This window comes from Ostrea edulis, chromosome 8 (genome assembly GCF_947568905.1).
Source record: "Ostrea edulis chromosome 8, xbOstEdul1.1, whole genome shotgun sequence".
NCBI lineage: Eukaryota > Metazoa > Mollusca > Bivalvia > Ostreida > Ostreidae > Ostrea > Ostrea edulis.
Genome location: NC_079171.1, coordinates 59,472,415 through 59,500,370, shown reverse-complemented (window position 1 = coordinate 59,500,370; position 27,956 = coordinate 59,472,415). Strand labels below are relative to the sequence as shown.

Below are 27,956 nucleotides of genomic sequence, written 5' to 3'. Positions count from 1 at the left end.
GTTCATATCTAGTAATCGGTCATCCAGAAACTTACTTTGATAAACATCACTCTGATTCCGCTCACCAGTACTCTGAAGTTGAAATAAAAAATATGCTAGAGTTCCTGATTGACAATATCTTCATGATTTTGGTGGTCAAGTTTTCATGGGCAGCAATAGCGTTCCTTTGTTAGCTGACCTGTTTCTATATTCATATGAAGCAGAATTTATTCAGAACCTTATCCGCGAGAAGAAATCTCTTGCTGTGGCCTTCAATTCAACTTTTAGATATATTGTTCATATGTCGATTCGATATATTCTTGTGAACTCGATATAAAACACACCACGGAGTCGTCCACTGCTGCTTCATACTTAGATATTTTATAGAAAGTGGATATTGACAGCAAATTGACAACTCAACTGTATGGCAAACGGGATAAATTCAGCTTCTTCATCGTCAACTTCCCATATTTGTATAGCAATATCCCATTATCATCCGCATATGGTGTTTATATCCCTAAACTGATTCGATACGCAAGAGTTTGTTCTGCGTAGAGTCAGTTTATAAGTTTTGGCAAGGAATGACAAACAAGTTTAAGGTACAGGGATTTCAACAGTCTCATTTGAAGTACGCATTTCGCAATTATATGGTCGTTACAACAATCTACTTCGTCAATACAACCTATCATTGAATCAAATGCTGTCTGACATGTTTCATACTGATTCTTAGGCCGTTCCTAGCACACTGATTTTGATTACGGATAACTCCGTTTACCTGATTAGGATATGAAGCTCATGGCGAGTGTGATCGGTCAACAGGGGCTGCCTACTCCACCTAGGCGCCTGGTCCCACCTCTGTTGTATACAGGGGACCATGTTTGCTCAACTATCTAGTTGGTATTGCTCGTAGGAGTTATGAGTCTGATCACTGTTCGTTATCTTCATTCAAAGAGTTCAGTTGTCAGTTTGCCGTTAATGTTTTCGGTCAATAAAATATATAAGTATGAAGCAGAAATGGACGGCTCAGTGGTGTCTTTTATTTCGAGCTCACAGGGGTATATCGAATCGACGTCTGAATGAAAGTTATTTTTGTTGATAAACAAAACGTTGAATTAAAGTTCTCAACAAAAACATTTTCCTTTCATGTAGAAGTTTTTTTTAATAAATCTTGCTCTATATGAACATATGAACACTTCAGTTAACAAAGGAACACGGTTCGTACCTATGTTAATTGCAACAGACTGTTGGAATACCTAATCACTAAAGACCACGAATATATTGTCAATGAAGAACTCTAGGATATTTTTTTATTTCAACCTCAGAGTACCTGTGCGTGGAATCAGAGTGGTGTTTAACAAAGTAATATTTTGGATTTTCATTGCTAGTATTTAATGCTTAATCACTTCTATAATGCAGTGTGTGAAGACAGGTTCTATGGACTGAATTGTTCTGAATCATGTGGGCATTGCAAGCCAGGGACGTTTTGTAACAACATGACAGGAATTTGTCCTAACGGATGTCAAGGTCATTGAAGCGGATCTAAATGTGACGATTTGGGAATAAAATATGAGTTACAAAATACTATTCAACATAAGATATTATATAACATTTAAGATTATCATCTTTTGTTTTTCTCTTTTTACTCCCAAAATATAAAATTGTTTCTTAGCAGTCATTAACAAATACGTTTGCATTGTTTACCTGTCATATCCGTTAAAAAAAGAGGGATATTTCTTCATGAACTTGAATACAAGGACACAATGACCTATCTGATGTCAGAAATACTGGATTTTTATTTTTGTTTTGAGATTGTCATAGTTTGGAATTGGATTTCTAAGAAAACAATGCACATACCAGAATGAAATATCTGGTATATGATATATGAGAAAGTCACGTGCTAAGACTTGATAATAATACTTAGACATATATAGCTCCCTGAGAAATTAAAAAGCATCTCTAAAGCATGCAATCAAATCAAAAACAGGAATGCTCTGAAGAACAAATGATGGTACATGTATATGATTGTAACGCACTTTAAAACAGTCTGTAAATAACATAACAACCACGGGAATATCTTCTGATCTTTTGTAGCCTTCATTTAAGATAAAACTACGAATATCACATCTGTTAAAATTGATAGAAAAAAAAACGACTATAAATGAGTTGATGATATAAAAACATGAAAATCTAAATATTTAAAATTTTCAGATATATTCTCTCTCAAAAACAAATTACAGTTCAATATTGTTTTCTGTAACCATACAGAATATACACTGTGTTCCACGTAGCAAACCTGTAACACAGATCGTTGTACACCATGTTTTGTTTATAATGCGCAGTTATAATCAGTAAAGGTGATTTTAAGCTATAAAATTCAATACAAAACAATATGTCGTATATCATTACCATTAATTGATGAATGCGATTTAGGTCACCTGCGTAAAAATCAGGTGACAGATAGTAATTGATCTGCGTCCGTCGTCATCCGTTAACAATTTAACTTTTTAAACTTCTTTCTCCTTGATAATTACTATTCCAATTCTTATGAAAGTTGGCATAACGCGATTTTTGGACAAGGGGTTATATAAATTGTAATTTCAAGGACTTGCACCCCCTGTGGCCTTGGGGCAGAGCGAAAACTGTCCAAAATACTTTTGTTAATTTTCTGATCTAAAACTACGCATGTGTAAGTTAAACTAAATGTCTGGTGATGTAGAGAAGGATGACCTCTACAGAAATTGTAAATTGTAAATTTCACTATCCCCAAGGTAGAGGTTGTGAACCATGGGACGGGAACAAAGTTGATATACATGTATAGCGTATATGTGTAAACATTGAAATAGCATCCGCTTTGGCGCATTTAAAGATAGAAGTAAACTAATTGATATTTAGAAAGAAAAGATAGTCCTTGATCAAAATGTGAATACCCTAGCGGTAAGGGTTGTGGTGTCATAGCAGGGACAGAATGGTTAGTTTTAAAATATGTAAAATATATAACTGTTTTAACGTCTTGATAACTACTATTCCAGCTCTTTTTTAAAGCTCATATTAATAATTTTGGGAGATGGGAGATTTAAATTGTAAATTTCGGGACCCCTGTACCCCTGGGGCTTTAGGGCGTTGCAAAACATGCAAAAAAATCGACGATTTCTTATCTACACCTGCATGTTTTTAAGAAAAGAACGTCTACAGTGATAAGACCAGGAATATATCTAACAAAACAGTAGATTCCATTATTCCCTGAGTCCAGTGTTGGGCCAAACTTGGTATATGTTATTCATATGTGTAAAACATGTACATTGCATCTGTTTTTTATGTTATTAATACGAAATTGAAACTCACTGAATATTTAAAAGGAGTAGGTAGTTCTTTACGAAAATCGTAAATTCCATCAGCATGAACCCGGGAGTAAGGGTTTGGTTTGAGTGCAGAGTCAAGATTAGTATAGTGATAATTGTCTTTATCATATAAATGGATTCTTTAAGTTTACCGATACAGTATAAAAAGTAAATGGATATTTAGGAAAGTGTACAAACATGGTGAAGTACGCAAACCCGGTGTTTTGACTTTAGGATGGGTCCAAATTATTAACATTGTTTAATAATAAGACATATATTATGTAAAGCATTTCATCAATGAATGCGCGTTTGAGGGCATTGCGGTTTAAGAACAGATTTTGTTTGATGTTGTTGCTTGATATTAGAATCCAGGTTTTATATTCAGAACAGTTTTTTTTCTATACTTTTAGCCATTGACACTAGTGGTATATTTAACTAGTAACCAGGTGATCGATAAGGCCTGTGTATTTCTTATGTATCTCCTTAGACGCATATTTCAGAAAAAAATATGATATATTATGAAAGGTGAAGACAGTGATCCATCTCATAACTTCTATAAGTAATACAGAGTAGATAGCATCTTTCTCTGGTGGATGCTGAGTCTATTTAAAACACCATCACATTTATTTCTCTTATTCAGATAGCAAGGATTTCCATTGAGTTGATGGGGAAATCAACTCTATCTTTTCGTTTACTTTCATTGTTCTGATGTGCGTGTTCTGCCCCTGTTTTGGATTCGTTTTGTTGATTTCTCGTTCTTGTTAATGTTATTATTATGATTGTTTTTCTTCAATAAAAACAAATCAATTGGTGCTGTTCAATACCAAATAAATCACCTAATCCCCGGAAATGGACACTGTCTTACTAATAGCATTCCTTAATAAATCTAAACAATAATAGTGATTGTTTTGCTAAATAGTTCAATTTACTTTTTTAGCGTTACCTGACCCAAGCAGCCTAAGCTTATCTAACAATGGTAAGGTATTTCTTCTGTGTCATAGGTTTTTCATATGTGTCCTCTTATTTGACAATGATGACGATGATAGTGATGGTGGTTATCACAACGATGATGATGATCATTAGTATCATAAGAAATAAGAACTATAATAACTTAAAATATACTGTTGTCTTGTAGACAAAGGTCCTTCCAGTGCATTATACGTGGTTATTGGTGTTATCACAACACTCCTTGTTGTAGCTGTGTCTGTGATCGCTGTTCTAGTGTATGTAATTCAAAAACTGAGAAAGCGTCCCTCACAACGGTATATTAGCCAACCACAACCACCTGTAGACAATATTGAAATGCTGGAACCACGGGATTATGATAAACTAGGGTCCCGTCAAGCTGACGAGTACATGGAGATTGCTGCTATCGATAATCAAGTTACCCGAGACAGTGTAACAAACTACGTGAATGAAACATTAAGATGAGAACCAGGGTACAATAATTGAAATTATACACATTCTAATTAACTGAAATGAAAGGTTTTGAATACAAGCATATCTAAAATATGGCATTCAAATAATTAGAACACAAGCTTCTCTTTTCTAATCAATTGGTTATATCAAAGACGTATATAAATATAAATTAATATGATTGTAGATATCAAGGCATGTCATATTATGAGACATATTCCCACTGTACCTGCACATACCATATGTTGAAATATATAGGTGAAACATATATTTCTTTTAATTGATTGAAAATGAATACTACAATGTAATAATCAAAGTGTTGAGAATATATCGTCATCCGTGGACAACTACAGAACCTCACATGAATCCTTTATGGTTTGTGAATTTGCATTTGCTCTCTCTGGGAATATTTTACTTCATCTCTCTGTTTTGTATGTTATTGAATTCCCATGTGTCTTCATCATTCATTTTATCCCACCAACGTGAATAAAGAGTTGTTCATTGTACATCCAAGAGTTGTCAATAACTGATACCTTGAATCCCAAACTGATATCTCCATTTCCCAATAAACTATTTACAATGCTACTATGACATCCATGGACGATGAATATGACGAACAGTGATTTCATAAATCCTATAAGCGAGATATAATAGATAATTGGTCAAACAAGGTCCCTTGTATGTGTCAGAGGTAGGGCCATATGCCTAAAAAGAGTAATCATCTCCAGTTTACAGGTTGCACCCGCCGTGAGAAATATATATCCGCCTTGAGATATGTATCTTAATCAGGTAAACTGTGTAATCCGTATCCACAACTATTGCACCAAGAACAACCTGATAATCTGACAAATTTGGCAAAAAATAAATCGTGATAAGAACCATAGGATTTGTGAAATACTTACTTTAACCAAAACTGTTGAAACCACTGTTCCAGCCACATGTTTGTCAGTTGCTGTCCTATGCTATGATATGATAAGATACAAACATGAACACATGTATACGTGTATGATATGATGCGATTTGATACAGAAAGGTGAGGAATTGAAAGATATGATACAAGCATGATATAAAGGATATTATACATGTAATATATAAGCATGGCACATTAACATACACTCATGATGGGGTATAATACAGACCTGATATGATGCTTGTGATGTCACATGAAAGGTGAAGATAACGAACAGTGATCAATCTCATAACTCCAATAAAGGTGAAGGTAACGAACAGTGATTAATCTCATAACTCTTATAAGCAATACAAAATAGATAGTTAGGCAAATACGGACCCCTGGACACATCAGAGGTGGGCTCAGGTGCCTAGGAGGAGTAAGCATCCCCTGTCGACCGGTTAAACCCGCCGTGAACCCCCAAGAACGGCTTAACAATCGGTATGAAACAGCATTTGACCCAATGATAGGTTGTATTGACGAATTAGATCGTTATAGCGGCAATAGCGTCTGTTTAAAAATAATGAAGTAAGTAAACACTGCCTCTTTCCACCGAAAGTCTGGAATATCCGAGCTTATAGGATATAGAATTAGAAATACATATAATGGGGAAAACAATGAACCGAATACTGACTGAATATCGAGTTATATGCTTTTCTTCGGCTCTTGCTCCGAAGCGGGCCTTACATGCTAGGATATAATAGCCAATTAACGCGATGCATGAATTGTTTGACAGACGAACATTTACAGAACGTTATAGATGGATACTTGTGTAATAGTATCCCTTAGTAATACATAGAATAAATTCAAGTTCCCTTTGAATCTTCGTGCTTGTTATAGCATATTACTGTTGCATACTCTTTTATTCTTTGAAAGATGTACGTTTCAGTGAAAAGTGTTAGGTCGGTATTCATCTTGTGATATTTTTTATTATACATATTCCCAACGTCGAGAGCATGTGAGTTTTTCTGTTTGCACAATAGTTCCTGCCCGTCCAAGTGTCCGATTTTTGAAACACGTGGCATTTACGACGAATCGTTTCTTCGAAACGGAAAAGCTTCCCTACAGATACTACTTGAAATTCAGCAAGATTGAGATCCCTGTTTTGGCTATAATTCTAAAAATGCTAAAAATGAAGCTTGATTCATTCTTAATATATATTTTTCAAGCGAACTTCCCAATGACTAATTGTCTTTTCTACACGTCTTCTATTTTATTAAATCTTCAATTTTTTTATCAATAAAATAAAAATTGTATAATATAAGCAAAACCCTTGTCTTTGATTATATTAGTTAAATTAATTAATTCACTTGTGGAGAAAAGATATGCATTCAATATTTTCAAATAATTTCATTTGTAGTCTAATAAAATGTTATTTGTCTCGAAAAATAATAAAGCTTTGGAATAATTTATGTCTGCTTGTGTACATACCATGTGAAGTATGACAACATTTTGGATATATACATACAGGGAACCCAGTATCCAAAAATGTTGACTTTACTAGTGTGAAAACTATCAAATAAATCTGACATATTGCTCTTTTTTCACTCTTGCGTCTTACAATTGAATGTAATAGTGTAAAATCAACAATGTTTGCTTACTTAATATAAGAACCAAAAAACACGAAAGCGTATTGAAACTGCTTTCAAGTGCATGATTACGAGGTACCAGTGAATGCATTAGGTGCGAGGTCAAAAGTCCAATGCCTGAACAAAACTAAATTCACAATGTTTTCACCACGAATTCCAATATATCCCGTATGGCCTTTAGCAATAAGTATGATGAATGCTCATTTTTATCGATTAACATGTAAAGCATACGATTATAAATAACACTCCGTTACCCCTTTCCTACTGTTTTTCACAAATGAAAACGTACATTAAAACTATTAAATGTTCGGTAGCATGTAATATCATCATATGTTAGTTAACAGTCGTTGGTCTTTTCTTTGTCTACTAAAGTGTATCCGATATCGGATGACAGAAACTTACGGGGGATTATGCCCCCCCCCCACCCCCCTAACCATTTAAATATAGACTTTTATTCGACATCTATATTTTGATCTTGTCCCTTAAGATGCGTGATTGCGGATATGGGGTTAATATCCCTCTTGAGAATTTTTCATTCACTTGGAAACTTCATCATTGCTGCTGAAGGGGTACAATGTTTAGGTCTACGCTCGACAGTTACTCCAGTAGCGTGCCACACCTGCTGTAACACGGGGCCTTGGTTGTACCGGTCCCATAAGAATGACCGCATATTGAATCAGCTCTAACGACAAGCTAAACCGGGCCCCCACGGTTGGTTGGTAGTTTGCTTTACGTCCCGTCGAGAATATTTCTCTTATATTGAAACGTCACCAGCTGTAGGTGAAGTACCACAATTTTAGACCTATGCTAAAACCTTGCCAACGCCTGTTGCGAGACGGAACCTCCGTTTCATGGTCATATCCGAGAGACCCGTGATTATTGCTTTCAAATTACGAGCAAAGAAGCAACCATTACCTATTTTAACGTTTTAAACTACCGATATACAATGGTTTAAATATGGATACCGTATAGATGTACGATATTCATTCCGTCTTACAGAATCATGAGTGTTGAGTGATAATGAGTTGATTAGCATACAAATATAATTTACGTTTGTGCCCCATGTTAATTTCCGTACAATGGCAAAAGGAGGATGTGATATTTCAACAAGGAATCATGGGCTCTGTATGACTCGGGGCACATTATTTTGACCAGTATATCCGTCTGTTTCATTTCCTGTGTGTTTTTTTTTATACCACTCACCTTTTTAATCTTGGCCATGTCCTTCAAATGGATGGTGATACAGTCTTTGAGCAGGGAGGTTTTTTTTTTTTATCGTGCCACACCTGTTGTTTTGCATTCTAATCCTAAGGACCACTCCACTTAGTAGCCTCTTACGAAATGCCTCTAACTAAGCATGTATTCTAGCCGTGTAGAGCAGGGTTAGAATAGGTCCTCAGTACACCTTGCTAATCGTAGAAGGCGACTAAATGTGGCTGTCCTTCGGATGAGACCGCAAAAACCGCGGTCCCGTGTCAAAGCAGGTGTGGCACGATAAAGATCGTCCCCTGCTCAAAGGCCATAAGCGCCGAGCATAGGTCTAAATTTTGCAGCCTTTCACCGGCAGTGGTGACGTCTCCATATGAGTGAAATATTCGCGAGAGGAAGTTAAACAATGTTCATATTCAATAAATCAACATCGTGGATCCCCACGGGAAGCCAGCTGTAGGTGAAGTACCACTGCTTTAGAAATATATACTTAGCGCTTACAGCCGAATCAATGAGGGTTCTTTAACGTGTCAACGCCTGTCTCGACACGGGACCTTTCTGTTTAAGGTCACATCCCAAAGACCTGACATTTTCACTTCTATATGACAAGCATTGGAAGAAGAAACTACTGCCTATATATTTGTCTTACGTTTGACGTGAACACTCTGCCACTGACATTTAAGAAATATGATACCATTTTTGAATGCTATTGGGATATGACAGGAATTTGGTAAAATGAGTAAATCGTATAGATTTGATCACGTACCAACTGCATGTCATATCTCAATAACACTCAGCAATGATATTTTATTTCTTATACTTATATTTTCTACTTTGATTTGTGTTCTTACCGAGCTTCCATGATTATGTAGCAGATGACCAAAATAACGATCGTAGAACACAAACTATAGTTCGTTCGAGTTTTATCGATTAAAACATTAGGAACAATATCAAAGAGAATATAGGTTAACTGAAATGAAGAAGAGTGGATTAAACTATATCCGTGGTGTGATTTGGTTGCGATCAGCGATGGATAAACTGGCGTTGGTCTAGACTTCTAAGTTGAAAATGTAATTGTTGAACACATATTTCGACAGAAATTCAAAGGATCTGAGTTAATTGCTGGATGATATGATAAGTCAAATTAACGTTAAGCTCTTAGTCAAGTTTTGGAAAGAAACAACGACATGTTCATCGTTAGGACTCGCGATTGTAGCAATGCAGGAGACGATTCGAGACAGTAGGACAGATTTAGACAAATAGCAGGTAGGTTGCGTCTTTTATTTACCTTCAGTATGTGTAAGAGAAAATAAAAACGAACTGACGGAGTTTTTGTTCACTAGAGAGATTTATGTTGTAGGATTTTAATGAAGACTCGCACCGGTACCCTGACAGGAACATGTCTATAAACTATTCGAGCCTCGAAACCAGCCTCGCTTATGATCATTCCGGGTCATAGCCGTGACGGCAGTTGCCAGGAAACCACAGGTTAACTTATCATCATAAAGTAGATAGGCTTATAACTCTGCCTACATTTTTTTCGCTTCCAATATCATAGAACTTTATTTTATAAGTTCGCCATGCAGAAGTTGCAGACGTTATTCAAAACTGTATAAAATGAAACCAAAAAAAAGGGGTTTAATGTTTCCCTTTTATAAACTGATGACATTCTTGTTTGTTAACAAAATAAATTCTGTATCAATGTCCTGCTGCGTTTGTTTCTGTAATGATGTCATTGCAGTGGCGGGTCCACCGTTTACGAGGGTGTGTGTGTGTGTGAAACTTAAGTATTAACCAAAATACTCAGCCATTTTGGGTGCCAATCGGTTATTTTACTCACATTATTTTTATCATTTAAAGCTGTGGTGTAAAGGGGGGAGGGGGCAAATCCCTAACTGTATTGCATAGACAAGAAGCCAGGTGAACTTACGGAAACTGACTTTTGAAGCGGTGATTTTATTCATATGCAAGAACAAACTGATTTCGTAAACAAATTCATGTTTCACAAAATTGAACATCAATTTCGTTCATACTCTCATATAAGGAAGTGCATTGGCAAATGTAAATATTAATGAATTTATATTCACAAGAAGCCAATATATGTGACTAAATATGTTGTGACAACAACATTTTTCTGTGATTCAGATGATTCAGAAACATAACATAGGTTTTTGTCTGACATGTGTTCCCTTATTGAATTTTTGAAGAGCATATTATATTACATTTGTATGATGATGGTTATTTTTCATTGCTTATTTAGAACGATAAAAATATGGACCTTTCAACCGTTTGATTTCCTTTGAAATCATAGGATATTAGACTATATATGAAAAAAAGTTTTCATTTTCTCGTGGAAACTGGTGTTAATATCTGCAACTTTTATATCCTATACTTTTACCAACTTCATTTGGTGCATTACTACGTATATTGATTATGTATATTAATTACCATGCGATCGATTCATAAAAAAGAGGGGTATTGTACGTCGGATACACTTTGGTAGAACCGAACACTACACTCTTTTGTAAAACATTTGGCCCACTTGAAATACGTAACAAAACATTCCATGGGCAAGCATAGCTATCGATAAAGTTATACTCCAGTATTTATTAAACAAACCGTATACGGTGAATTAGATATGGTCATTAATTTCATTTGGTTATACTTGTACAGATAAATCTGCTCTAGCATTTTGATCCTTTTATATGCTGATAAGGATTTGATAGAGCCAGCGGGTGGTTCAGAGGAATGTGTCGAAAACTATTGGGTGTTTTCACTATCAGGTACAACATTTTGAGATTACTTTTTGACTGTCTCTTTTAGTAACATGATCTACAAACATTTATATATTTTCTAGTTGCAGAAGTTATTACTGTTCCTAGTTGTGATGGTATTTCGTTATTTGATACACACATTTAAGTTCGATATAGCCAAAGTTTGCCATGGGACCTACTTTTGCCACGTCAGCTACATTTTCAGATCTGAATAGTGAGCATAGTACGTCATCTACACATGTAATTAAAATGTAAACAACCAAACAAGCTATCGAACAAGTAAATAAATAAAACGCTCAAGATATATTATTGGGGTATATTACCAGGTCTGTTTTGGAGTTAATATAATTGCGATAGTTCCTGGTTGTGGAAAGAAAATATAAAGTATGTAAAGTCAATTTTATTTTACAGTTGTTACTACACAAAGTTACACAGAAAGTTACACATATATGTATGGTCCTCACTAAGTTGTTGTGGTAAAGACGTGGATCAGTTGGAGATCAAATCCCGAAACCCATACATTACTAGTGAGGTGATGTCACGATACTGAGCTAACTAGGGCGATACACGAAGTATAGTGGTTTTACTACAACACAGTATTTAAAAATATTTTTAAAATACCGCCATAGAATGGCTGAATTATTGCCAAAACCATAATCAATTAATCATATTTAAGGAAATCGTTTAATGACTCTTCATGTCAAGAACATGAAAGATACCATGAGGAAAAAATAGCGAAAACCTCGTATATAATCTTGAGTGACATAAGATATAAGATAACCTTTAACATAATCATCTTTTGTTTTTCCTTTATACTTTAAAATTTTAAAGGTTTTTTTTTATCCAAAAGTCGTGTAAAAATGTTGATAATCCAAGTTTTGATCAAGATTATGACGTGGTAATTATGCAATGATAGATCCGCATCTTATCAATCATTAGCAGTTATATTTGCATTGTTTACCTTTCATATCCGTTAAAATAAGAATCATGTACATTATCTCATGAACTTGAATACATGGACACAATGCCCTATCTGATGTCAGAAATATTGAGGTTTTATTTGATTATGAGAAGGTCATAGTTTGGAATTGGATTTCTAAAAAAGATTGTCTTTTAAAAAATGGGAGAGGTACGTGTTATGAAAACCGCGTAAAACAATGCAATTCATACATTCGCACATTTTCAGAATGAAATTCATTTCTTAAACAGATATTCTTTGTAACGTCCAATATCATAATTTAACCATCTACAGGTAGATTAGTATTATTTGTTTCCCCTTCCAATACGTGTTCAATAATTTTGCTTTATATAATATTATATCTTAACGTGTTATCTTTTGATGGTATATGTTTATTTGAGATGTTTTCTGATAATGAAATTGATTATACGTGTTCATTGGGAAGAAAACACCCACTGTTGACGGATCACAACGGTGTTGAACCCTCTGTCTTGATTAAGTGGAAGACACAATCCGTAGACAAATTGCATTCAGAGAAGGAACTATCAATCGGGACGAAACGTGTATTAATGAATATCCTTTATTTGAAAATGAGGTTATTATAAAAAGCATACAGTTGTTGAAATGTTTACTTAAAACGAGACTGTGCAACCCCTGAGACATGTTTTAAGCAGTAGTCGATTTAGGAGTATGCACTCTTGGAATTTATTGATTACCTTCAATCTTGATTTTAAGATGTAATAACAATACTAAGACATAACAATGATACTAAGACTTATATATACCATAATCAATTAAAAATCATGTTTAAAGCGCTTTACATAAAAAGCAGACAATTGAAAGTAAAAACAGCAATGTCTAGCATAAGAAATTATGGTACATGCATATGATTGTAATACACTTTAAAACAGTTTCTAAATAACCTAACAACCACAGAAATATATTCTTTTGTATGTTCCATTTAAGATAAAACAACGAATTACACATCTGTCAAAATTGATAGAAGAAACCAGATTACAGATGAGATTATAATTTAAGAATATGAAAATCAAAATATTTCAATTTTTCAGATATATTCTCTCAAAATAATTACAGTTCAATACTGATTTTCTGTAATCATAGGAGTATACAACTAATTGATGTTTAGAAAGAAATGTCATAGATTTAATGATATTCAAAACTGGTGAAGAACTATGTGCGGTGACAGAAATTGATGAATTCGTCTAGCCAGGTTTGTGACGGTGGGTACAGGGGTACATGCTACTTTTCTTAAATTAGGGTCAACAGAAGCGGCTATTTGAACACGTCTGTAAAGAATCGTTTTGACTGAATCACAAAGACGTTTTGAAATGGACGTCAACTTCGGGTACTTTCTTACTTCCCTATTCGTCAACTTTACATCACTTGTATTGTCAAATATCAAATTTCTTGATTTATCACATGAAAGGTGAATGTGAGTGCAGAAAATATCACATTGCTTGTGTTTCAGGGTTTAGTAACATTGACATATTAGCAATCAATACATAATCAATTTTAAACGAACAGTTAGCAGGCAAATTCAAAGTTGATTTTATTTATACAGTGGGTATATTCAAAGGACATGGACACGATTTTTGATCGAATACAATTGACTGGTTTTCTTTTTGTTATATTGATTATTTGTTTATGTTTTGTTGAACGTCCCTCTTAAGAATCCTTCATTCATATTGAGACGTCCCTATTGCTAGTGAAAGGTTGCAAAATCTAGGCCTATGTTCGGCGCTTATGTGCTTTGAGCAGGGAGATATTTATCTTGCAACACCTAGGCATAGTGTGACATTGAACCTCCGCGGTACCTAAAGGCAGGTTATGAAAATAATTACTGGGATAAAATCTGCGAAACAATGTGACGTCATAATTAAAATTAGCTTTCCAGAAATATGTTGATATCAAAATAGTATGTCTTAATACATATAAACAAAAATAGTGATTGTTTTATTAAAGAATTAAATGAACATTATTTTTTTTGGTTAGCGTTACCTGACTTAAGCAGCCTCGTCTTATCTAACAATGATAAGGTATTTCTTCCCTCTGTATTATGCAAGGTGAAGATAACGAACAGTGATCAATCTCATAACTCCTACAAGCAATACAAAATAGATAGGTGGGCAAACACTCTGTACTATACGTTTTTCATATTTGTCATGTTATTTGATGATGGTGACGATGATAATGACGACGATGAAGATGCTCACTATTATCATAAGAAATAAGAAGTACTTAAAATCTATTTTTTTCTTGCAGACAAAGGTCCCTCCAGATCGCTGTTCTAGTGTATCTAATTCACAAACTGAGAAAGCGTCCCTCACAACAGCATATTAGCCAACTAGAACCACCTTCATGTCATATTGAAATGACAGAACCACGGGATTATGACAAACTAGGGGTCCGCCATGCTGACAAATACACGAATATTACTGCTATTGATAATCAAATTACACGAGACAGTGTATCAAATTACGTAAATCAAACATTAAGATGAGAACCAAGATACAACAATTGAAATTTTACAAATTATAATTAATTGAAATGAAATGTTTTCAATCCAAGCATATGTACACTCTGACACTCAAATAATCAGAAGAGACGCTTCTTTGTTTTAATCAATTGGTCATATCCAAGACATATATGAAGATAAACGAATATGATTGTCGATAGCTCGGCACGTCATACTATGAGACCCATTTCCCCCATGTGCCTGTACGTACCATATCTTTAAATCCATGGACGATATATATATATATATATATATATATATATATATGATTACCGTCAAACAAAAACCACCCCTGAGTGAAAAATATATATGATTATCGTCAAGCAAAAACCACAATTAAGTGAAAAATATCACTTTTTAAATGTTTTAGATCGAAGAATTTCTCCTCTTTCTGTTGATATGTAGCATTCCATTACAATCCAATGACAATGACATGAAAAATCCCCATCAAACTTCGTACAAACTTGCACCGAGTCGTTTGACGTCATGTTTTTGGAAATTTACTTTGTATTTCGTTACGTTTTGTGACTGTTTTAAACATAATCAAAATACATGAGTCTAGATTTTTTTATCATCTGATATATAGGTATACATATATCAACATTCAAACAACCATTTAGATTATGACAAATTCAAAATAGGCTAGTTTTTAGAGTATTTCACTCTTCCTGGGCATTGGGTAAGGGGGCGACTACGTCCCTATACGGGGCCCTGACAAAAGGGTTAAACAATTTGACTCTTAAATTGGAGGCTTGATGACATCTGTATCCACTCATGCTTTCAGCAGTTTTAGTTCAGTTCTGTGTGAGTCTGGCACTTTTTAGGTACAAAACCTGTAGAAGAATGTGCACAAGATATCGGAGAAATATAAATTATTTCTGAGAGTTTAATTCAGAAAGTTTAGAAATGTATCTGTACCTTGTTTGGAAATGGTTAAGATATGATTTTGGTTGTTGTTTTATGTTATGATGGCGAGTCAGCGAATTAAAGTCGCCGACCCCCCCCCCCCCCACCCCCTACCTCCACCCCCACCACATACACACACACACGTATATCACCCACATACAATGTATACCTCTCAAGATTTGTTTAAACATCCGAAAAAATCGATATGTTGTAACATAATAAACAAGACTTTTTACATCCATTTGTTATGTGAAAAAAAAACCCACAACGTTATTTTACCTTATTTTACCTGGTTTTTCTGACTACAGATGCTAACTGATCCAATGAATCAACCTCTGACTTTCTGTATATTTTTTTCATGTGAGCAAACCCGGCGTCCAATAAGCGTTTGCTATAGTATGGAACTCGGATGTGCAAATGTATTTGGGAGTGCTTGCCACTCGGCGTTCTCCAAAGTAAGTACGCCAACATGAATATATTTTTCTTTTCTCCTTCGAAGTAAAATTAAAATGATTCTTCAAGAATTGTAAGACTCATAATACATGTGCAACTATACAATCGTGTTTATTTTTTTCATTACTATTTTTGATTATTTAATTTGAATTCTGACCTGAAGAATTATAACAATGTAAATGGCATTCTTTTTCACTCAGTCCAAATTCTCAAAACAATAAAGAAGCATGGAAATAACACCAATAGCGCCCTGGACGTTTCCCCCCGGTGTCGAATCCTCATCTACTAGAAAGTTGATATGTTTCCTTATACCTACGTGAATTACAAAGCCTATTTCTAAATAGCATCCATAGGTCGCCTATGTTTATTTCAATAAGTTCTTGAAACAAATCCAGTTGTGATCAGATGATATATCAGAGATTTCAACGTAAACTCGCCAATGTTGTGTGTTATTAGAAAAGGTTGTCGCCAAACTCCAATATCCTTAAATTCATAATTGCACCAAAGACGTTCTCTAATTGAATCTCCATCTTTTGACTGTCTACATTTAGATTTTAATTTAAATTTCGCCATAATATAGAAGTCTTTTTCATTTCTTGTCATCTCAGATAAGAAAATGGCGTGTTCTCTTATGTCAGAAAAATACAGTTTTTCGCACACTCGCATACCTTTAATTGAAAAGGGTCATAATGTCATCGGACAAATTGCTGTATATCTGATTTTCAACAAACATGTGTACCCGGGTCTCTAAATCGGTTGAAATATCGTCTGATTCACTGTCATCACTGTTTTCGTTAACAGAACACACACCTGTGTTCTAATTAGTAACATTTTTTGTGGGAAAATATTCATTGTTGATATTGTCTAGATTCTAAAAAAAAATACAGAATATTTTTAAACGCCATAAGTGAAATTGAATAATTTGATTGATCATCTGGTTTTTAAGAATAATTTCAATTATTTAACAAACATTTTTTTTCCGTGAGGGAGGGGGTGTTAAAGGGTAAATATACAGGTAGAATTAAAGTAAAACGTTTTCGTTTGAATTTTTCTAATTTCGGAATAAAAGTAGTAATATGCAAAACATATTTGGTAATTCCAGATTAGTGTTGCCAAAATACAATGATTAAAATTCTAATACTTTTGTACGTGCGAACAAAAGGCGAGCGATATAATTATTTCTAAACGTACCGCTATAACTAGGCAATGGTAAACACTATCGGCTATATTGACAGAATTGTAAGATACGCTCACAATCAAGGAATAGTATATATTGTAAAACTTGTAAACACCACATAAAGTAAACCAACATGTAGCACAACAATTCGTCTTCTGTTTCATATGAATGCAACCCATATCAAATCGAGCGGGCTCCAATATTTCAAGGGGGGGGGGGCATATGTTACTTTGTATTCGATATATGTCGCACATAAATTTAGGATGTCAGATGAAATATTTCCATTTCTATAGACTTTCATTTTACATGTATTTCCCGAAGAAAGGAAAATATTTTTTTATTTTTTTTTTATTTTCGAGAAAATCCAGTAGATCTGTATACAGTACACGACACGAGTTTTATGCGTGTTGCAAGTAACGCGGTGAAACAAATTTACCCCAAACATGTTTGACCTTTAAAATTGTCGGCACCTTTGAAGTCCTATTTTTTTCCGCGCGAACTAGACATTGAAGTCCACGGAGGATCTCCATGGATGCCAACGCGCACCTCCGTGGATGTCACCTGTACCTCCGTCGATGCCACCGAGTGCGTCCGTGTGATAAAACAAAAACTAATTTCCGAAATAATTCACCCGAACAAAATTTCGCTTGGCCAGTATGTATGCCGCCACCCCATTAATTATTTAGAAATTAGCTATCAATCATTCAATTCTTGTAATTGTTTAATGATACGTTGGTGTTTTCGGTACACATCCGTATGTAGACTTCACTGCAGACGTTCACACCTTTTTATGAAACGCCCAAATTCTCCACATCCTGTATATAAACACCTGTGTTATCCCTACCATTCGTCGGTACATTGTTTCACGGCACGTTGCAGCACAATTTCACTACATAAAAGAAGGGTCATGAACAACGACAATCACATGCCAATAATTTCAATTTGATAAATAGCAGTTCAAAGAAATGTGTACCATAAGCAGTGGTTTATTTTTAACGTAAGGTTTTCATTGTAATTAGGAATAGGTGATTAAGGTCAGCTATATACATGTACATGTTTATATTTGATATGAATTTCATTATGCACTCAACTGTGATGCAATGTGAGCAAAGAATAAAATTGTTATCACCTAAACAAATAAATATTAAAAATATCTTTACTTTTAAACAAACCTTCAGAAAACTCCGTACTTTCATTAAGAAAATAATAAAATAAAATGTGTTCCCCTACCTAGAATGCACACACTTCACATTCATAATAACACGGTTTTTTTTTCTAACTTGATGAATACTTTATCACACGCATGTATTATTTACTAAATGTATATGTACAGACCTTGAAACGTGCTACTACACCAGTTGCACGGTACGGTTCGGTACGCTTTATGAACGGTACGGTTCCTTTTCTGAACGGTACGGTTCGTTTCTTGAACGGTACGGTTCGTTTCTTGCACGGTACGGTACGCTTCTTGCACGGTACGGTTTGCTAAAAATAGCTGCACGCTTTGTGAACGGTTTGCACGTTTTATTGATGAGATGGGCGTGGCCTGAACGCTTTGACTTCGTATAAATTGTACGTTTCGATAGTTTGTTTTCACTCGATCGGTCTTATTCGGCTCTTTGATTATCGGCTTTTGTGGTTGTGTTAGAATGTGCACATGGGGAAATGAGACGTTATTTTTTATTGCTTCGATGGAATAATTCCATATTGATAACGTACATAAAAGTAATGAATAAAAGTTTTTAGAATTTGCTTAAGTCTAAGTCTTAATGGTTGTTATTACGTTTCAATTTGTTTTTCATTTCTCATCAGATATTTATTAATTTACGATTTTATAAAAAGTTGTTACATGAACTGCTCCCCGACATGGGCGTGCGTAAGTGTAAAAACAAAGCGTATTAAGTTTCCGGATATAAATTACAGTGCCTAAATTGGAAAAGTTTTTAAGAAGAAGTGAATTTTGTTTTGAATACACTAAAGTCGCAAATGACACAATGATTATTTTCTGCACTTCACATTTATTGTGATTTATCATCGGCATTATGAAAGATCTAGGATATCTGCACGTGAAGTTTGTACGTCCTTTTTTGTCAGCATTCAGTCATTCATAATTAATAATGTTAGATATCTGTTGCATTTGTCTTTGAATCAAATAAAATGATGATAATACATATATATTCCTATCTTTTATCACGCGAAGTCCGATATTCATTCCCCTGACTTTATTTTTGATCACTGAAAATTGAATTTAAAAAAATTAATAGAAAAGTAAGGCAAGTGTATAGTTTGCAATAAAAATGTTTCATATACCTTTTCTATATATTGTTGAAATACTTGAAAATGCTGAAATGAATAATTTTTTGCGGCCGATTTGATGCTTTGCATCAATTTAACTTGTTTACATTCTTTTACACTTGTATGTATCTATTTATTTCTCTGTCGATGTAATTAAAAATTGTTTTTTAGTGTGTATAATAAATCCGCTAATCTACATCTATCTATATGGGTCGTTATCAATGTAGAAGAGAAAAAGATATGTCAAAATTATTGCTAATAAAGTAATGAAAATATTACAGTGTAGAACGTGACAATTTTTCTAATCGGTCTAGAAATTTCTCATATGATTCAGACACTGTACGTAGGAAAGTACATATTGAATACATTAACGCTACAAATATCAATTTCATCTTCTTACGGCAAGCCCTGTGCCATACGTGTAGTAGCATTATCAGGGACGTCGACGTCCCTGATTATATGAAGAAATTAAATAGGCTACTTGTAAGTACTATTACAGTATTGTAGTTAACTTCGCCCTTGAATTTAAAAGAATTGATTGAAACAGAAAGTCCGTTAAAAGAACGAAATGTCCCTTGGTTCACTCTTTAAAAGTCTGCAAGTGAAATATACATCCACAGTACACAGGACTTGCTGCAGAAGCATGCATGCAAAATCCGTGCAGTGATCTGACGTCTATTTCTGTTAACAGTTCACAGTATAAAACGAATTTTTATGCATAATTCAGTCAAAACTTGGGTACTTATTGATAACATACATACACATATATGAACTGAAACAATGTGACATTTACGGAAAGTAATTTAAAAAAAAAGAATATCAAAGATGTTTTAAGCAACTCGTTGATTTTCACAGTTGATAACCCAGCTTCGTGATGTTTGAGGATAATGCTTCGAATAGCCAGCGATAGTCTACGACCTCCTTTCCCATCGGGCGTCATTGTGAAAATAATATACTGTGGCTGAAAAAGTGGGTCACGTGACATAAATTGCACGCTTTCTGCACGGTACGGTACGCTTTCGGGCTTTTGGGGGCGGGGTTTGCATAATATTATCCTGCACGCTTTCTGAACGGTACGGTTCGTTTCTTGAACGGTACGGTTCGTTTCTTGCACGGTACGGTACACTTTTTGAACGGTACGGTTCGTTTTTTGCACGATACGGTACGTATCTTGAACGGTGCGGTTCGTTTCTTGCATGGAACGGTTCGGTTCGTTTTTAAGGTGTAGTAGCACGTTTCAGGGTCTGTAACAGTTTTTTCTCTTTATATTTTTGTATACCATTGTATAATGATGATGGAATCCAATGAATTGAAGTAAGTACATGTAGTCTTGAAATATCACAAAGTATAGAGTTGACAACGATTGAAATAAAAATGCACACGTTTTCTCGTTTATTCACTGACTCATAAACGTGCGCGTCTTTTGAATGAAAGTTGTAAAACAAATGTACTAGGTTTTGGTCAGTTATAACATAATACGGGGGTAAACTTCATCTAAATGTTCATTGATAATCTCACTGTCGGCTTAGCGCATCCCACTAGTTATTTTAACCCCACCTGCTGGGACCGCTGGGACTGCTGGGACTGCTTTTTGGTTTGTTTACTGGGACTGCTACGGGACTACCATGGGACTGCTCTGGGACTGCCCTGGGACTGTTTTCTGTCAGGTTGGGTCTGGTTGGTACTGTATTCATAACGTCCAGAACACGTATGGTTTTTTGTTTGCATAATAGTTCCTGTCCTCTGTGTGTCCAAGTTTTTAAACACACGGCTTTTATAAGGAACTATCTCTCCGAAGCGGAAAAGCTTTCCTGGATATACTACTTTAAACTGACGCGAGATACGGCCTCCGTTTTATGGTCATATCTGAGAGACCCGTGGTTCTCACTTCCAAATACCGAGCGTTTTGGCGAAGGAGCAGTCACTACCTATTTTAATGTTTTGAGTTTGACGCAACCTTTGCTAGTGTGGGGCACAAACTTATGGCATCCCAGTTACGAATTGTTCACCCTACCACTGCAAACTTCCGCCAGAGTTTGTTTGCTTACAAACCAACCTCTTCCAGTTAGGCATTATGGGATAGCGATTTCTTTGGCCGCGTAACTGTGTTACGTCACTGTACACTGACGAAAAAAACATAACGTCAAACGTAAACAACTTTCAAAACAAGAACGTAAACACCAAGTTCATTACTTTACACAATACTTTGAACAGTCTCCCTACTTTGTAATGATCTTTTGATCATTTTATGTTTAAAATAAAACCCATACTTTTATATTAATTCTCTTAATGTCAATATCTTCAAACTTTTAACTACGAAATACTTCTTTGGTGTTATTTGTCTGCGTGATAATCGTGGACTCACAATATACAAATATGTATATTGTACTGCGTCACATAGGAGAGGTATATTCGTAGGTGACGTAATGAGGCCTCGACGGGGAGTTTGCCTACCACTGAGCTAACGAAACGGATCCCCATGGCATCGAACGGTCGTGGTCTTAAACTGGATGCCGTGCAGATATACGATACTCATTTCGTCTTACAAAACTATGAGACCTGAGTAATAATGAGTTGATTAGCTTACAAATGTAAGTTACCTTTGTATCCTATATTAACTTCCGTGCGATATCAGACGGCGGATGTCAGATTTTAAAAAGGAATCACAGGTTCTGTGTCCTCTGTGATCCGTGTATACACCACAATTAGAGATTTGGGGGACGGAAATTTGGTATATCTGTCTGTCTGTTTTTCAGGAAAACTTTTTAACCTTGGTCATGACCTGCAAATGTTCTTTATCGTGCCACATCTGTTGTTTGCGTTCTCATCTGAAGGACCACTCCATTTAGTTGCTTCTTACGACATGTCTCTAACAAAGCATTTATTCGAACCTGGATCTCCACGGGAAACCAACTGTAGGTGAAGTACCACAACTTAAATATATATGTTTAGTGCTTACGGTCGTAGCAGTGAGGTATCCTTCACATGACAACGCCTGTCTCGAGACACGGAGCGTTTTGTTACGATCATATCCGAAAAACCCGAAATGTTCACTAAATGACAAGCGTTTAGAAAAGAAATCACTACCTGTATTTGTTCACCGCTGAACCACCGCGACCGGTCCATTAAAGAATTTGTATTCACAACAAGCGCCTATCTGTGACTAAATACTGTAAATGTATTACATTTGGCTGTGTATTCTATTTAGCGCCTTTGGAGGAACGCAGCTTCCGCTAAATCAAGTACATCGCTAAATGACATCCGTAAATCTAGATGTTTAAAGTAATTCAGGAATGAGCTAAATCAAATCTACGCTAACTTGTTGAAAAAACGATTTCCGCCAAATATCGTACACCCCAAATATAATACGTTTACAGTATATTGTAACAACATTTTACTGTTATTCAGATAGTTCAGGAAGATAATTTATAATTTTGTCAGACATACTTCCCCTTATGGAAATGTTTAAAACACAATATATTTGTATGGCGATGTTTATTTTTCATTGCTTATCTGGGGTGATTATCATCTGGAACTTTCATCCATCCGATATCATTTGAAATTATATAATATATCAAAATAGTTTTCTTTTTCTCATGGTAACTGGTGTTAATCTCAATAACTTTTATTTCCTATATATTTTACCAACTTTGTCAATTATTTTGGTGAATTACTACATGTTATTTGTGTATGTCAATTACCTTGCAATATATTCATAAAAAATAGGGATAGTGTGCGCCGGATACAATTTGATAAAAGTCAATACCACACTGTCTTTTGTGAAATAAAAACGAAAACAGGTCCACTTCAAATATATATTAAAACATTCCATGGGCAAGTATAACGACCGATAAAGTTTTACTCCAGTATTTATTAAACAAACCGTATATGGTGAAATAAATATGACCCTTAATTTTATCAAACAAAATCCGGTTATACGTCTGCTCTAACGATTTATTCATCTTATATAATGATAAGGATTTGATAGGGCCAACGTTGCATTACTATGCGGGTGGTTCAGAGGAATTTATCTACCCGAACAATTTAAAACGTTCATAAGCCATTGAGTGTTTGCACTTTCATGAGCAATATTTTAAGATTACTTTGTTGACTTTCTTCATCGGTAACATGATCTACAAACATTTATCTATTTGCTTTTTGGAAATTCATTTCGATATTGCCAAAGTTCGCCAAGGGACCTATTTTTACAATGTTTACTACTGTTTGAAATCTGCGTTGTAAGTATAACATTTCATCTCCATATGTAAAAAGTGGACACAATCAATCAGAGAAGCAAAAAATAAAACACTCGAGGTATATTAGTGAGGTTTATTACCAGGTCTATTTTGGATTTAGCGTTGCTCTGATAATTCCCGGTTGTGGCAAGAAAAAAAAATGTAAAGTATCTAAAGTCAATTCTATTTTACAACAAAGTATGCATGGCCCACCCTAAGTTATTGTAGTGCATCATATCCCTGTGAGCTCGAAATAAAGGACACCACAGAGTCGTCCACTTCTGCTTCATACTTAGATATTTTATTGAAAGTAGACATTAACGGCAAACTAACAACTCAACTGTATGACAAACGGGATGATTTCAGCTTCTCCATCGTCAACTTCCCACATTTATGTAGCAATATTCCATTATCACCTGCATATGGTGTTTATATATCTCAACTGATTCGATATGCAAGAGCTTGTTCTGGGTATAGTCAGTTTTAAATCGAGATAAGCTACTGACAAACAAGTTGATGGTACAGGAATTTCAACAGTCTCGATTGAAGTCAGCATTTCACAAATTCTATGGTTGTTATAACGATCTAGTTCGTCAATACAACCTCGCATTGGGTCAAATGCTGTCTGACGTGTTTCATACCGATTTTTAAGCCGTTCTTGGCACACTGATTTTGACTGCGGATAACTCCGTTTACCTGATCAGGATATGGGGCTCACGGCGGGTGTGACTGGTCAACAGGGGATGCTTACTCCTCCTAGGCACCTGATCCCACCTCTGGTGTGTCCAGTGGTCCGTGTTTGCCCAACTATCTATTTTGTATAGCTTGTAAGAGTTATGAGATTGATCACTGTTCGTTATCTTTACCTTGCATAAGTGGATCAATTGGAAATCGAACCCCATAACCCTTACGTTACTAGTGAGGTGATGTCACTATACCGAGCTAACCAGGGCAATACACGAAGTATAGTGGCATTACTACAACATAGTATTTAAATTTATTGAGGAAATCATACAATCACTCTTCATGTCGAGGAGAGGAGCGATAGTATAAGGAATAATTGGCGACAACTTCGCATATCATCTCGAATAACTCTATGCTATATCCCCTATCTACACCCTTCTTAAATTGTACCTTGTCTGCACTAGAGTTATATCTGTATTGAAATGTATGTAAACAGATGATAGATTAAGCAATACCATTGTTGCCCGATGACAGACATGCTTTATACGAAATGTATATTGTAAAATATTGTATGTCCATTTATTCAACAGAAGACTGAATTATGTAATTTACGTCAGAGTTCGTTTGTTTATGTTTATCATACTATTTTCTTTGTTTTTTTACCTCATTTGGGGATATATCCATCATTTAAGATATCACCAACCGTGGGTTAAATACTACAGGCAGTGATGTTCATTTAAGCTTAACACCAAAGGATGCAGCAGTGAATGTCAAAGCCTGTAGCGTCGCGGGAACCCCATCTTCACAGAATATCCCGGGGAGAGCGTTATAAGTGTTAAGAATTTGTATTCAGTCCCTTGGTAAGTTAAAATTTCAATAAAATATGTTCAAACATTCTTCCGCGACTGTCACTTTTCAAAGCCCAATGAATCCGCCTAACAGTTAACGATTTAAAATGCACGCGGTTATGACACAAGAAAGATTCAACCTCGTAACTCCTGGTTACAAAGGACGCACTTTCACTTCCAATCAAAAACATTGAATATTAACCATAAATACCGACCAGTAACATTAATGTGCATTTCCACTAAGACTCATCAGTCCATAACGATTCTGCATGTATTTGATTTTTAAACAATTAATGCAGTTAATACAATTTAAACTCGACAGATCACACACCTTATCCACCTGATTTACAAACCACGAAACTGTAAACAGTCAAACTAGTGTACATATAAATGCAAATTATTGTGTATGAGAAAACCAATTTCTGACAACTTTAGAAGGAAACTATAATTTATGTTTCAGTTTATGCTTACTCCTCCTAGGCACCTGATCCCACCTCTGGTGTGTCCAGGGGTCCGTGTTTGCCCAACTATCTATTTTGTATTGCTTGTAGGAGTTATGAGATTGATCACTGTTCGTTATCTTCACCTTGCATCTACAGATTACAGACCATAAGACCTCGAATACATATTTCGGCTTTGTTGAATTATGGCACGTGGTTTAAATTCTGATTTAATAACGTTGCTACATTCGGTGAACTTTAAAACGCGACCTGTTGGAAAACCTTTATTGTATTATCAATGAATCACCACCAATCATTAAAACATACATGAACCATGTAAAGATACCATCAAATCAATGTCTACAACTTATTCGATAAGATATACTGGTAGAGGACATTGTTTTGTAAAATAAAATATTGATTACTTTTACATGGATATGTCCTAAATGAAATTAAAATAGAATATCAAATATTGGTTCTCTTTAATTGACTACAGTGCATTCTGATTTCTGTTAAAAAATGGAGGGATTTGATTAGTAAGTAAACCAGTTAATTGTATTGCTAATGTGAACGAAATAGCATGTGCATGTATACGTAAGTTTTTTTAATACTATGATGAAATCAATTTGGTACAGTCATGATTCATCTACTAAAACATTCAAATGAGTAAGTCGTACAAACGCTAAAAAAATCATTGATGGGCCTGCCGAAACATTTTCACAAAATGCAGTATGTGGGGGTGGTAGTCGAATATATATGAAAGAAATATCGCAATACGATTGTTAACGTAGTTACACACTCCTGTGACGTCATAAGATTTTGCAAAATCAATGATTTAATGACTGGAACATAAATTTTTCAATAGTTAATTTAAAAAAGATTGTCAGCCATAACATATTTCAAAAGTCTTAGTTATATTTGAATAGTCAATGATATGTTTCAAAATATTAAATCCAAGGACAATAACTCCGTTTTCAATAAATTATTTATCAAGTCCATTATGCGATAGATTTCCTTTATTTTTCACAATTATTTTTTACCAAGGTGATAAGGAATCATTATCTGTGTCTTTTCTTGAAATTACATAACATTTTAATCCCGAGTGATTTTGAATAGCTCAGCTGTATGCTACCAGACTTCGGTTTTTTATGGGGGTATAAATACTCTAGAAGCTATAAATTCGAAATTATTAAGGAAAGGTATGGATTTTCTCCCATAAATAAATATAACAGATGTACTTCTACTAATATAAACAGAAAAAAATGATATGTAAACCATGCTATAAGGAAACTGTGTCCACATTTATTTGTTTTTTAACATTTTGGAGAACAACGCTAATTCAATAATTCTGCACTTATTATTCTAAAACTTGATGAACATATTAAAAATGACATGTGTTTTAGTTATTGAAATGTTTCTTAATAAATAAATGCAATTAAACAATATTCTTGTTGTTTTTATTTTAAAATAACGACAAATAACTGTTTCCAATGAATTTCATAAAAATCTACTAGGAGTACATGACTTCAGTAGTGTCTGTAATGAAAATTAATATGGAAATTCTTAACTAATTTGCATTTTTTCATTACTCTGAATGTTAATTTATTGATTCCAAACAAACAAATGCGACCTAAACCACAAAAATCCAGGACTAAGGACCCACCTTAAGGTACTTGAAGATATTCATTCCACAAAATCAACAATGGATTTAAAAGCCATAAATCTTTACATGAAAGGTTATCTTATTCTTATCAGGGTAGTCCAAGTATCCCTTGACTATAGTGCAACGCGGAAGTGACCAACATGTGACCCCTGATGATGTCGTACACATGGGTTTAGGTAAGTTAATTAATACAACTTACTGTTCAATCTACTGATTCGGATAACAGAAACTTACAGGAGATTTTATCGACCTCCCCATAAGCATTTGTATATAGATTTTTTATTCGACATGTATCTGTTGATATTGCCCCTTAAGATGCGTGGTTAAGGAGATGGGGCTGATATTCCTCTCGAAAATTCTTCACTCACTTGACCATTTCGCCATTGCCGGTGAGTCCAACGCTCGGCAGTTACGCCAGTATCGTGCCACACCTGCTGTAACACGGGACCTTGGCTGTACCGGTCCTATAACAACCGCATATTGAATCAACTGTAATGACAAACTAAC

The 27,956-nt window shown here is 34.9% G+C and overlaps 1 protein-coding gene across 1 annotated transcript in view; it reads left to right on the top strand.

The window, feature by feature from the left end:
• Positions 1-27,956, top strand: part of LOC125660789 (multiple epidermal growth factor-like domains protein 10) — a 121,214-nt gene that overhangs the window by 85,205 nt on the left and 8,053 nt on the right. The gene's annotated exons all lie outside the window — the stretch shown is intronic.